This window comes from Microtus ochrogaster, unplaced genomic scaffold (assembly GCF_000317375.1).
Source record: "Microtus ochrogaster isolate Prairie Vole_2 unplaced genomic scaffold, MicOch1.0 UNK72, whole genome shotgun sequence".
In the NCBI taxonomy this organism is placed as follows: domain Eukaryota; kingdom Metazoa; phylum Chordata; class Mammalia; order Rodentia; family Cricetidae; genus Microtus; species Microtus ochrogaster.
Window position 1 is genome coordinate 1666475 of NW_004949170.1, and position 820 is coordinate 1667294.

An 820-nucleotide genomic window follows, 5' to 3' on the forward strand; every position below is an offset into this window, starting at 1 on the left:
TCCAGGCCTCCACTGTCTGGACTGCTCACAGTATTACCACCCAGGCCTCCACCGTCTGGACTGCTCGCAGCATTTCTGTCCAGCCTCCAACAGAATATCCCATTAAGCTTTGAGCGGTAATGAATTTTCCAGTCCCAAAACTCCAAATATTTCCAGAATTATCTGCAAAACAACAAGGCAGGGATATCACAGCAATAGTCTACTCCCTGGTACCATTTTTTATTCTACTTTGTTCTCTATTTCTGTGATCAGACACCGGCCAAAGGCAGCTTCGGGAGGAAAGGGTTTGTTTCAGCCCACAACTCTCAGGTCACACTCCATCACTGAGGAAAGTCAGGGCGAGAACGGACGACAGGAATCTGAAAGCAGGAACGAAGATAGGGGCCATGGAGGAGCTCTGCTTAGCTTAGGGCTTGCTCAGCCTTTCTTTTGCCACTCAGGACCACCTGCCTACAGGTGGTACCAGCCATAGTGGGTGGGCCCATCCACGTCAATCATTAATGAAGAAAATGCCTGCACAAACTTGTCTATGGGCATTCCCAAGGGAGCGTTTTCTCAGCTGAGATTGCCTCTTCCCCTGACTCTAGCTTGTGTCAAGTTTACCCAAAAAGAAAGAAAGAAAGAAACCCTAAATAGCACAGCTGACTAACAGAAGCCAACATTATAACCATGTGAAAAGAACTGCAATGAACCACACACTCTTCTTCCTGTAATAATACCCTTACTAGCAGAAAGGTATAAAGCAGGCTCCGTTACCATAGCTACAGAAGTCCAGAGTGCATGGAGGGCTGGGTTAGCAAAGAAAGGATAGAAGATAGAT